This window comes from Callithrix jacchus, chromosome 2, assembly GCF_049354715.1.
Source record: "Callithrix jacchus isolate 240 chromosome 2, calJac240_pri, whole genome shotgun sequence".
Lineage (NCBI taxonomy): Eukaryota > Metazoa > Chordata > Mammalia > Primates > Cebidae > Callithrix > Callithrix jacchus.
The window spans coordinates 158,992,043-159,005,597 of record NC_133503.1 but is presented as its reverse complement, the minus strand read 5'-3'; the positions used below and the strand labels follow the sequence as shown (position 1 = coordinate 159,005,597).

The following is a 13,555-nucleotide window of genomic DNA, read 5'->3' as shown; positions in this document are numbered from 1 at the left end:
AATGTGTCTCCCCAAAATTCATATATTGAAATCCTAACTCCCATGTGATGATGTTAGGAGATGGGGCCTTTGAAAGGTGATTAGTTCATGGGGCAGTGCCCTCATGAACAGGAAGTGCTTTTATAACAGAGCACAGAGCTCTCTCTCACTCCTCTACCATGAAAGAACACAGCAAGAAGATTAATTGGTGGCCTTACTGTCATTCTGGTTTATGAATCAGCAGATGGGCCCTCATGAGGCACTGAATCTCCTGACACCTTTATCTTCCCAGCCTCCAAAACTGTAAGAAATAAATATTTGTTATTATAAGCCACCCAGCCTGTGGTATTTGATTATAGCAGCCTGAATATACCAAGACATCATCTTAACAATATTAACCTTTCCAATTCTTGTACACCAGATCGTTTTATTTATTTAGGCATTTAAAATTTTCTTTCATTGCTATTTTGTAGTTTTCAGTATTCAAGTCTTACACTTCTTCGAATGAGTTTGTTTTTAAGCATTTTATTATTTTTGATATTACTATAAATTAAGTTGCTTTATTCCATTTTCAAGTTGTTCTTTGCTATTATATAGAAATAGAAGTTAGTTTTGCATGTTAATCTTTTATCTTGCAGCATTGCTAGTTATTTATTAGCTCTATTAAGTTATTTTTGGATTCTTTCATGTTTCTCCTTATAAAATCACATCATTTGCAAATAGTTTCATTTTCCTTTTTAATAAGGATGATGTTTATTACTTTTCCTTATCTAATGTACTTGACTGGAACCTTCAATACAAGATTGATTAGAAGTGGCAAGAAAAGAAATTTTCATCTTGTGATTTAGAGGGAAAATGTTCAGTCTTTCACTATTAGTTGGGGATTTTTCATTTTTTTCTTTTTTTTTTTTAAGATGGAGTTTTGCTCTCGTTGTCCAGTCTAGAGTGCAAAGGCCCCATCTTGGCTCTCCGCAACCTTCATCTCCCAGGTTCAAGCAATTCTCCTGCCTCAGCCTCCTAAGTAGCTGGGATTACAGGCATGTGCCACCACGCATCACTAATTTTGTATTTTTAGTGGAGACAGGGTTTCTCCATGTTGGTCAGGCTGGTCTCAAACTCCTGACCTCAGGTGAGTCTGCCTTGGCCTCTCAAAGTGCTGGGGTTACAGGCATGAGCCACTGTACCTGGCCTGGAGATTTTTCATAGATGCCCCTTATCAGGTTGACAAAAATCCATTTCCAGTCCTAGTTTGTTAGGTGGTTTTATAATCATGAAAACATTTTTGTCTGTTTTTGTTTTTCTGTGTCTCTTGATATTACTATGTTTTTCTTTTATTCTATTAATATGTTGTATTATGCTGATTTTTAAATATGTGCTAACAACTATATGGGCCTGGAGATTTCTGTTTTAGATTTTTTTGTTGGTGTTGTTGAGACAGGGGTCTTACTCTGTTGCTCAGTCTGGAGTGCAGTGGTACAAACATGGGTCACATCAACCTTAACCTTCTGGGCTCAAGTGATACTCCTATGTCAGCCTCCTGAATAATTGGGACTACAGATGCATGCCACCATGCCCAGCTAATTTTTAAAAATTTTTTGTAGAGACTGGGTCTTGCCATGTTGCCCAGGCTGGTCTTGACAAACTCCTGGGTTCAAGGAATTCTCCTGCCTTAGCCTCCCAAAGTGCTAGGATTACAGGCGTGAGCCAACACACCTGGTGAAAAATTTGTAATTTATGAATTCAATTTCTCTATTAGTTATAGGGCTATTCAAATTATCTGTTTTATTTTGGGTGAAATGTGACAGTTTGTGCTTTTAGAGGAATTGGTTCGTTTTGTCTCAGATATCAAATTTATGTGAGTAATTTATTAGCGAATTCTCTTATTATCCTTTTAATGTCTGCAGAGTTTTAGTGCTACCCTTTGTTTCATTCCTGATGTTGAACATTTGTATCATTTCTCTTTCTGTCAGTTCTGCTACAGGCTTGTGGATTTTATTTACCTTTTCAAAGAATAGATTCTTTGTTTCATTGAATTCCTCTATTTCTTCTTTCAAATTCATTTATTCTTTCTTACCATTATGCAAGTGGAGGTATTGATGGTTCAACTGTTATTGTTGAATTGTTTGTTTTATCTTCAGTTCTTTCAATATTTGATTCATGTATTTTGGGAAATCTATTGCTGGATGCACACATGTTCATAAGTGTTTTATCTTCTTGATGTTTCGACTCTTTTCCCTGTCTTTCTCTGTCTCTAATAGCAATTTTTGTCTTCAGGTCTCATCTGATATTAGTGTAGCCATTGCAGCTCTCTATTGGTTATTATTTACATGGAATATCTTTTTCCATACTTATGTTTTTAACCTATTAATGTCTTTAAAACTGAAGTGAATCTCTTGTTGATATCAAATTGGTGGTACTGTTTTTAAACCCTTGCTAATCTTTGTACTTAAACATAATTACTAATAAGGAAAGACTTCTGCTTTTTTGCTATTCATTTCCTATTTGGGTTATATCTATTTTTGTTCCTCTACTTCTCCCTTACTGCCTTCTTTTGTGTGTTTAATAGGCATTTTCTAGTGTGCTGTGTTGAAGCTTTTCAGTTTGTTTTCTTAGCGACTGCTCTAGGGCTTAAAAATAACATCCTAATTTCTAAAAATCGAGTTTGATGGATTAATACCAACCTGGTTTTTTTTTTTTTTAAATAAGAGATAGGATCTTGCTCTGTCTTCCTGACTGGAGTGCAGTGGTGCTGATCATAGTTGACTGAAGCCTCCAACTTCTGGGCTTGTGATCCTCCTGACTCCCTTACCCTCTCATGTCTCATGTAACCAGGACTGGAGTTACAAGCCTCTATGCCTGACTAATCTTTAAAAACGTTTTTTGTAGAGATGGGATTTCACTATGTTGCACAGGCTAGTCTTAAAGTCCTGGCCTCAAGCGATTCTCCTTTCCTTTCCTTCCAAAGTATTGAGATTATAGGCGTGAGTCACTGTACCAAGACTTAACAATATATAAAAACTTTGCTTCTGCATAGCTTCAACTCCACTCCCAGAGTGGAATTACATATAAATGCTGTTATATATAAATATGTAAGTTATATCTTTATATTATGTGCTCATCAACATAAATTTATGGTTATTGCTTTATGCAGTTGTTTTCAAAACCAGAAACAAAACAGGAAAAAGAAATTCAAAGTCAAATATATCAATGTATTATATATATGTTTAAAATGTAGAAAACATACTTGCGTGCAGTTCTTTCTATTAACCTGTATGTATGGTTACCTTTACCCAAGCTCTTTATCTCTTTGTGAGGACTATGTAGTGTACTTTCTATTTTAATCTGAAGAACTTTTATAATTTCCTGTGGGAAATCTCTGCTAATGATGAACTCTGTTGGCTTTTACCTGGGGATGTTTTCATTTCTCCTTTATTGTTTGAAGGATAATTATGCTGAATATAGAATTCGTGGTTGAAAATTTTTGTGTGTGGTGGAGGGGGATTTGTGCTGTTTTCAGCATTTTGAATATGTTATCTTGCTGCCTTTAGATATTCATGGTTTCTGATGAAAAACGACCATTTTCTTATTGAGGATTCCTTATTACGTGATGAATCACTTCTTTGGCTGCTTTCAAGATTTCTTCTTTGTCTTTGGTTTTTGACCTCTGGATTATGATGTGGCTAAGTGCCTCTTTAAATTTATCCTATTCGGAGTTAATAGGGTTTCTTGGAAGTATAGATTAATTTTCTTAATAAAATTGAGATGTTTTAAGCCGTGTTTATTCAAATATTCTTCTTGCAGTTTTACTCTCCTCTTTCCTTCTGGAGTTTAGCTGTATATATGTCTGTTTGATGGTGCCCCATAGATCTCTTACACTTTGTTCACTTTTTTTGTTATTTTATTCTTGTTCTTCCTTAACTTAGATAATCTCAATGAAATTATCTTCAAGTTCACTGATGTTTTTTTCTGCCTGCTCAAATCTAATTTTTTATTTCAGTTATTGTACTTTTCAACTCCAAAATTTGTGTTATTTTTATAAATTCTATATATTGATACTCTCTGTTTGTTGACATTGTCTTTCCTTCAGTTACTTAGATATGGTTTTCTTTAGCTCTTGAACATTTTAAGTATAGCCAATTTAAGGTTTTTGTCTAGTAAATTTAACATCTGTGCTTTCCTTGCCACCCTTCCTATTAGTTGCTTTTTTTTTTTAAAGACAGAGTCTTGCTCTTTTGCCAGACTGCGAGTGCAGTGGTGTGATCTTGGCTCACTGCAATCTCTACCTCCCAGGTTCAAGCAATTCTCCTGCCTTAGCCTCCCAAGTAGCTGGGATTACTGGAATGCACCACCACATTCAGATAATTTTTTTGTATTTTCATTAGGGACGGGGTTTCACCATGCTGGCCAGGATGGTCTCAGTCTGCTGACCTTGTGATCTGCCTGTCTCAGCCTCCCAGAGTTCTGGGATTACAGGTGTGAGCTACTGCGCCTAGCCCTTATTAGTTGCTTTTTACCCTGTGTATAGGCCTTACTTTCTTGTTTCTTTGCATGCCTCTTATTTATTTATTTATTTGTATTGAAAACTGGACATTTTGAGAATAATAATGCTGGAACTGTGGAATTTATCTCGGCCAAACTGTTTTGGTAGGCTTTAGACTTCATTCCTGCTTGTACAGAGCCTTGAGCTTAGCCAGAGGTGAGATTTAAGGCCTTCTAATGTTTTTCTTGAGTGTGCACACAGTCATAGGCAACCATCTGGGCTTCTGGATTTCCAGGAATATATGTTAATTTTTTCATAGTTCTTATCGACAGACATCTCTTTTCCTAATCCTTTCTTCTAAGCTTTTTGGTTATTCTGTTGTTTGTCTCAGTTGTTATCTGTTGCCTCATACAACTAAAATATTTACTGTAAATGTTTTCAATTCCCACTCTAGGTAATGGATTAGAACTGGGTGAGTTCCAAGTCAGGCAGAAATAAAGACATGTGTTTTCAGCTTGTCTTCCAGAGAACTAACAGGCAGCTCTTTGTGAATCAGTTCCATTCTGCTCCTTCTAGTATTAGAAATACAGGCTATTGTTTTTAAGGCTATTTGAGCTGGTGAATGGAAGATTGGACTAGGGTGAATTTAACCCTTTTCCCATGAGTCCCAAACTTGTCAGTGGCACATGTGGCTACAGCATTTACCCCAAGATAACTTTGCCATGAAATATCTCGCTTTTACTATTATTTCTGCATGGTTCAGGTATATCTACTTAGGAAAAAAAAGACATTATTTTACTTATAGCATTTTGGTTTTAGTAGTGGTATTTCCATTTACAAAATATGGTAGCAATGCTTGGTTGCTGAAAATGCCAGACCCTAAAAAGCCTACCATCTGTACGCGTTCACGTTAATACTGTTCTGGAGCAGTTGTCGGCTGAAGATTCATTTGATGAATCTGATTTTTCAGAAATAGATGATTCTTATGATTTGGACAGTTCTGATGTTAGTTCTGTTTAGAAATAGCTCCAACAACAGTTTTTATATTTTATTTTCACATTGAAAGTCAGATTTGCTTCAGCCTCAAAGAGCATGTTTATGTAGAATTAAATAAGCATTGACAAGAAGCCGCGCTTTTTTTTCCAAAACAGAAAAAGGGTTAAATGTCACAAGTTTTGCAATTCTTACTAAGATTCAGCTGTTTGTCCTGAGTAAATACTCCTTGGGTTGCTGCAAGTTTTTAAATTAATTTCCAGAATACCAGAAGAACGGACTCAGGCCATTTTTGTCAGTTTCTGTTAAAGATTTTATAGAGACGTGGAAGTCTGGGTTCCTCACTAGTCCCTTTTTGCTGTTATCATTCCTTATTTCAAAGTTTTAAACAAGTACATTGTACTGTATCTGCATAGTATTCAAGGTCCAGCTTTTGAGTTAAGAAATAATAACTTATTTATGTAGATAAATATGAAGATAATGATTGAGCTAATATGGATCATAGTTGACAGAGGAAGAAGGTAATTGAGGGTTGTGTGCCAGGCACTGTGGGTGGATATTTGACATATATTTTTTTATTTGATCATCACAAAACTTGTGATTTAGGTACTTTTGCTTTCATACTGAAAATAAAGAGACTAAGATTTATAGAACTTAAGCAATTTGTTCAACACCACCCAGAATATATAGTTAGAAGCTTGGCTTTGAACCTAATCCTGTCTGACTTCAAAACTATATCACAAACACTTAATTTAATATTTGAAAAGTAGAAGACACCATGCTAGATTCTGTTACACTTTTTAAAAGAAGCCAATCTTGCCCTTTAGAATATGTTTGAAAAGATAAAACACAAAACTTGGAAAGCAATAATTTTATTAGAACTTTTTTTGTATGTCAATATTTATACTTTTTTTTTTTTTTTGAGACGGAGTTTCGCTCTTGTTACCCAGGCTGGAGTGCAATGGCGCAATCTCGGCTCACCGCAACCTCCGCCCCCTGGGTTCAGGCAATTCTCCTGCCTCAGCCTCCTGAGTAGCTGGGATTACAGGCACGCTCCACCGTGCCCAGCTAATTTTTTGTAATTTTTAGTAGAGACGGGGTTTCACCATGTTGACCAGGATGGTCTCGATCTGTTGACCTCGTGATCCACCCGCCTCGGCCTCCCAAAGTGCTGGGATTACAGGCTTGAGCCACCGCGCCCGGCCAATATTTATACTTTTAAAAAACATTCCTTGTAGCCATTTAAGAATGCAATCATCTGTCAAATATTTTATTTTATTTGCTTAAGGGAAACAATCCATGTGCTATTTTTTTGCCAGCCAACTTTTCTCTCAGGGTATAATGTTATTCTGAAACCTAAATCAACTAAATCAGCATTTAGTTATGAAATTTTGTCATTTCCATGGGATACAGGGAAATGTGTTCATATGATGAGAACGGGGAGAATTCTGCGGTCATCTCGACCTGCCCCACTTAGGTGCTGTGTTTTCACTTTGTCTGTGCTCACCTGTTGGTATTGATCTATTGCTTGCTCCATAGCAATGCCATTTCTACCACAAAAGATAATAGTAATATTATCAAAAGTAAATGGTTTTTGCATTTTTTTAATGTAATCCAGGTGTTCAAAGTCTTTATGTGGATTCTCAAATGTAATCCTCTTAGTAACTCTTTGAGATATGTATTGTTACTATCGCCACTTTATAGATGAGGGAAATAGTAATTTGTTCAGTGTTACTGTGCTAGTAAGTAATGGAGATGGGATTCTAATACAGACAGAACGGCACCAGGCAGAGGTTCTTCCTCTTGACTTGTGGACTTAAATTGACTACATTTATGTTTTGGAAATGTACTACACAAATTGTTTGGAGTTCACTGTTTGTGGTTTAATTGCGGACAATTCATTCCCATAGTAAGTAGTGGAAATTATAATTACTATTAGTATCCTTGGTGTCTTACTCCAAATTTTGTTTGATTTTATCTACATCCGCAACAATGACTATTGCTGTCTTTCTGAAAGTGGCCGTGCTTCTATATAAGCAAGAGAGAAAGCATTTTCTAAATAAATACAGATGATTATCAGATGGTTTATTGTTGCTGTGATACAGACTGATACCTAAGGAAATCAGAAAACTTTCTTAAATAAGATAAGTGACATAGGAAATCAGATCAGGAAATGAAAATTAAAGAAACTTCATGTTGAAAGGAAGAAAGGTAAACACAGGAAGAACTACCTCTTGATTCTGTGAAACAGACATTTTACCTAAGTTGGTCCCCCTTATTTTTTTCTGTATGTTACTTATATTTACATTGAAATATACTTTGCAATAAATTTGAGCAATGTATTAAAATATATATATGATTTATTTTGGGATATTAACCAACTAACTGATTCATTGACCATTATTCATTAAATATGACACATTACAGACTGCAATAAGTCCCAGAGACATAAAAAGGGTAAGTTATAACCCATTGGTGATGAAATAGGTTAGATAAAACTCAGGTTTCTATAGAATTCTATGCCTATTGTTTTAGAGATCCTTTTTAAATGTAGTCTGTGTCTTCAGGTGTTTTTGAAAAACAAGAAAACAAGGATTTATTGCCAGAAATGCCAGTTTTATCAGCCTCTAAATTCCTAATGCTCTTTTCTTTTAGTTACACTCACCTTAATCACCTAAATTGTGGATCAGTACAATGGTGTGAGCTACTGAACTCTGCTGGAGAAAACCATATGGTTGTGTTCCCACACATGAAAGTTCCTGCAAAGCTGGCCTTCTGTCTTTGATGCTTGGCAATCTTTCTGTGTTTCCTTGATTAATAGACTTTCTCATTTCTCACATCAACATGTGATATGAGAATTTCGATCTCATTCCCTTTTCCTGTCATGTGAAATGTCCTGGATTACTTCCTCGGAGTGGTTTGATGAGGCATGAGATTCTAGTCTGCTGATTCCCAAATATGTTTGCACATGTCTGTCACCCACTTAGAGTAATCCCCATTCTTACTGAAGCAAAGCCAACTGTGAAACCTGAGAATCTATATTTTTGTGTATCCAGTGTTAGACAGATGTTTGTAACTACGGTTCTTATTTTCCAAGTAAAATTAACAACACTCAGTTAAAATTTGGTCTAGTTGTAGGTGTTAACCAAAGAACGACTGAGGCGGGTCTCAGTCAATAAAGATTTATTCAGCCAGGGTTGAGGATGGGAGATCCAGGGAGATCACAAAAGTGTCTGTGACCCTTTCGAAACAAGTTTTGGCAACTTCAGTATTTAACGGGGAATTAGCAAGCAGGAGGGAACAAGAGGAGGGGTAAGCAGTGAGGCAAATGGTTACATTCTTATGAAGCTCTAATAAACTTCAGTAAATCTACATTTCACATGTGAAAAGAGGGAGTAGAGGAAAAAGTTATGTATTAATCACAGGGTAGGCACAGGGATGCCTCCTGTCTTGATCCTTGCTCTTGCCCTGTGAAGATAAGCTGATAACTGCCATTGTCAGGATGAGTTTCAGCAGAACTTGGTTTTAGGGCTAACTTATTGTGGGTATGTCTCCTGAAAGATTCGGAGGATTTAATAAATTTGCTTATGAGGGAGGCAAGGCCATCTGAGTAGATGTGTGACCTTCTACAGTTGTGGAAACCTGTCTCATCAGTGAGGCTATGACATGGAGTTGTGAAATTACAGCTATCAGTTTGGGAATAAAAGGAAAGTAGTGTGGCCTGACTCAGTTCCCAAGCTGCGCTTTCCCTCTGGCATGGTGAGTTTGGGGTCTCAAGATTTGATACTGTTTTCATTCACAAAGACATCTCCCATGAAAATTCGTGAGAAACTGAGCATGAGGATAAACCTAGGCATATCTTGTTTTACCTTCTAAAACAGGTAGGTCTGCTTGTATTTAGACCTGACTTTAATATTCGAAGAATGGATGAAAAAGCACATCTTATTAAAACCCTCCCCCAACCCTCAACATGGAAGTTCAGATATCAACTTCTGATATACTAAAATAAATACGCCAAAAAACTTTTAGTTCAAAAACATGATTTTTAAAAAATATATTCAAACTGAGTGGAAGTTAGTTTTCATACCCAAACAACATCTTTAGTTGTATGAGACAAATAGAGACAACTGTGTGTTTAGGCCTAATTAGACCTGATCCTGTCCTACTGTGGATCTGCCTTAATTGCAGGTGGATTCTCTCTCTCTTAATGGACAGTACACCCTTCCTTTCCCTGATTATGTGTCATGACCACAAACAGAACCCAAAGTATTGACTATAAAACTGTAAATACAGAGAATTAAAGGCTTGTAGGCTTGTGGTTCTAGAAGATACTCATATAATTTTTTCAATACCAGTTTTTAAATCAGGAATTTGTATTTACTCTGCTTATTTTATTTTTAGTAAGAAAAAACACAGCAATAGTTTTAAACTGTGGATATACAAATAAAAATGCTACTTTATGTCTTAAAGAAGACTATTTTTTATTAATTCATTGTATACACATTGAATTAAGGCAGTAGAGATAGCCTCTCCAAGCTCCCTTATATTGTTAATGTTTAAACAGCTTTCCATACCTCAGGGATATTTTTTAAACCCTATCTCACTTCTATTTTTAGCAACTTGAGAGCTAGATATTTTTATTTCCATTTTATAGATAGGAAAATTGAACTGTGCACATGTGATCCAACAGGAGCAAACTACTTTTATCTGTTTTATATACTGGATTTATGTGAAATGTTTTGTTTAAGTAAAAAGACCATGGCAAAAATGTTTGAAAACCACTCACCTACACCATGCTTTTCTCTACATAAATACATAGTCAGATTCTTTAGAGTTGTATTACTTCTATTACCAGTAGAGGATAATTTAAATTAATGGAAAACACAAACTTTCTAAAATACAGTTGGGTTTAAAATATTCTTTAGGGCTTAAAACATTTTTTGAAACATGTTCTGTTGCTCAAATTTAAATTGCTTTGATTCAAATAAAGTTAAAAATGTTTTTTTCTTAGTTGAAAACTTCTAAAATATATCTTATTTTAGGGGCATACATAAATACATTCCTCATGCTTTTAAATCGCACCTAATGAGTATTCTAAAGCAAGTATGTGTGTGTTGATAATAGAGGGACTCGCCATGGTTTTACAGTCTAAATTAGAGAGGTGAATTGCTTCAAGGCAATATAATATTAAGAATAGGTAGTATTTTACAAACTGAAACTAATAGGTTTTTTTGTAAACTCCGAATGAATAAGTAATATAAGACTTGGTTTTATTTAGCCATGCATAGTTTGTATTAAGTTATGTACAATAAAACATGGCAATACGCTTAACTGATAATAGCTCTTAAAATGAGTATGTGCTATTTTGAATTGATGCTAGCATTTTCTGTGTAAATGACATAGTCATAGTAGAATTTGTCAGGATGGAGGATTGGGTGGGAATAGGATAAGGCTAGTCCACAATATAACTACTTTTGTGTCTTTAAGGAGGAATGATTCAGTTTCTCTTTCTTGAGTAAGACGTTCCTTCTGTGAGTGAAAGAGACATGTAATCACTTCATATAATTTGAGAACTTTCTCTTAGCGCAGCATCATGTGTTGACACTTTCAACTTCTTGGAAATAAAGAGTGGGTAAGGAAAAGGGAAAATTACTACTCTACAAAAAATAAATATACAAATGCCTCAAAACTAAAGTGATTTATGACTTACGTCTTAAATGCTGCTGCACCTTCTAGTAACAATGAGCAAGAGATACAGAATTGTTATTTTATAAATTTACTAGCATTTACTTAGTATGGTGTACGGTATATAAATTAATCATATTATGACTTTTGTAGTTGCTGTGTTAGAAAGGAAAGATAAAATTATTTTTGTAAAAACATATTACATACTTTTACTTCTCGTTTTGTAGTATGATGGCAAAGTGTTTTGGTTTTTGTTTCTAAAAAGCAGATTTTCTAAGGTGCCTGATTTTTGTCTGATTTCCTTCTTCAAACTATTGGAGTAGCAGAATATACCCAGAAATCTGCCTTACACACTTGAGTATGGGAAGAAGGTTACTTTCAACGAAAAACATCAAAGAAAGGAGTGTTGCCATAAAGTAATCAAATGATAGCTTCATCCTGAAGAATGCAGGCCTGTCATTTAAAATAATGAGTCAGTTGACAAGTCAATGAAATTGATTTAGAGCTTTCAAGATTTGAATATAAACAATCAGGGTGGGGGGCATTGAAACAAATATGCAGAAAAAGCCATCATTAAAAGCACTGAAATTTTGCTTATTTGTTATTCGTGATAGAAAATAGAGAGGTCTGGGTGAAATTGCCAAAAATGATTTGCAACAAAGGCAGAAAGGATTGGTGACAAAGTGTGTTAACAGAGATATATAAGAATAACTGCGTGTATCGCATTTTTTCTTTGCTTTGCAATTTTTCCTGGATTGAAAACTACTTAAACTTTCAATCTCGTATAGTAAGATATCTTATTTCATTTTATTTCCATTGTTTAAAACAACAATTTGGTACTGAACGATGTCTATTGTTATATTCCTTGGAATGTGTGTGTATATGTACTTGCACACACACAAATATACATATTTAGATGATCACAAAGTGTAGTTCAAGGTTCAGACAAAAACTAATTATAACTCCTGTCAGTAAATTAGTCTTTGGGATTGATGGATTTTAATCACATAAAAGTGATGGTTATTCTATCAGAGTGTTATTAAAAAACAAACTGCCCATTGTGTCCTGTTTACCTCCTCAGTAGCTGGTAAGTGAATAAATTCCCAGGGCTTTTTATGATATTCAAGGTTTATCTTCTCCTTGGGTTCTTGTTTGAGTACTGTGTCATTATTTTCAAGCACCAGAATAACATTTGACACTATAGTAAATATGCAGTAAATGGTTGCCACTCTTCCTTCAGAGGCTACCATGCTCTAAGCCCCAGAAAATGAACAAAAGAAGCAATCTGATATCCATGGGGAAAATTGAGCATAAAGCATATACATATGTAGATACAAACAAAAAAATTGGAGAAGATTTCAAATAAACACTCAAAGGAAAAGTAGTAGAAATTGAACAGTTTGCTCTATGTATATCTAAATATATATTGCAGAGTATATAGCTTAAGTCTAGATGAAGATCTTTCTCTACTTCCTCTCATGGTTCTGAAGTTTCTGAAAATGGCATCAAACTGCACTTTTAAGTCTGACAAAGGAAATACATCAATTCATTTTTATTCTTTAAAATTCTCTTTGGACCAACATCAACCAGAAACATTTGCAATTGGTCAGGCTTTCTCTCTATAAAGCCACACATATGCACCCATTCTGAACATAAAGGATGTTCAGAATGAGGCCATACGTCCCCACTGGTTAAGCAGTAGACCAGTTGGCCTCTGAAAGAAGTGAACGTGGGAGCAATGGCACTGACAAATGCCTTTTGTCTGCTGTGCAGAGGCACCGTGGATTGCATCGTGTTAGGCTTCATCAGCTACCTAATGCAATGTAACTTGGGAGATAAGATAAATCAGAGGGATGACACTATATTAGATTTGAAACATGAGAGCTCTTCCAAAGTAATTGCAGAGTGTATATTTCAGTGCTGTTGACTTCAGGAGGTTATTGAAGTCAAAAGTGTTTGCAACAGAACGAGTCTTTCAAGAGCTGGGTAGCAAGTAAACAGAATCCTGCCTTTTTTTTTTTTACCCCAAACAAAATTTCCTAGGCAAAGGTGGAATTCTCTTTTGTATGTTTGTTTTATACAGCTTTCATATTTAAGCTCATTTATTATTATATCACCAGCTTAGGTATTTACATTTTCTATGCATCTCATGTACAAATGTATATTAAACCACTAGAGATAAATTTTCCTATTTAAAGGTATTTTTATCTATTGCTAAATTGTTCGGAGTGTAAGTGTCTAAAACTAACTGAAAAGGATTTTTTAAAATAATATTTGTGACTATATCAGCAAATGACTCTTTACTAATTGTTACCTAAATTTAAGAAATTGTTTCTTATTAAAGTGGTATTATTTCCTTTTTAAAAAACACCAAAACTTTGCATTTTCTACTTATTATGTGAAATGTCATGAATTTAA

The 13,555-nt window shown here is 35.0% G+C and overlaps 1 protein-coding gene across 3 annotated transcripts in view; it reads left to right on the top strand.

Moving 5' to 3' along the window:
* PARP8 (poly(ADP-ribose) polymerase family member 8) overlaps positions 1-13,555 on the top strand; it is a 181,706-nt gene that overhangs the window by 135,581 nt on the left and 32,570 nt on the right. The gene's annotated exons all lie outside the window — the stretch shown is intronic.